Consider the following 216-nt stretch of genomic DNA (forward strand, 5'->3'; position numbering starts at 1 on the left):
GGGCCCCGCTCTCCCCTCACCCGACACGGAGGTTACAAAAACAATACGTGAAACCGCGGAATTAGTTGTAAAAACGGACAGGGAAGGGGATCGCATGCACTAAGGACTAACACCGAGGAAGCGCCGGGACGGCCGCAGGGAAACCAAAACCGTTAAGCAGCTGATCGGAGCCTCGAAGGGGAAAAACACCCGCCGGACCCCCCCCCCCCCACCGCA

The sequence above is a fragment of the Cariama cristata genome, unplaced genomic scaffold (genome assembly GCF_000690535.1).
Source record: "Cariama cristata isolate BGI_N322 unplaced genomic scaffold, ASM69053v1 scaffold31590, whole genome shotgun sequence".
Lineage (NCBI taxonomy): Eukaryota > Metazoa > Chordata > Aves > Cariamiformes > Cariamidae > Cariama > Cariama cristata.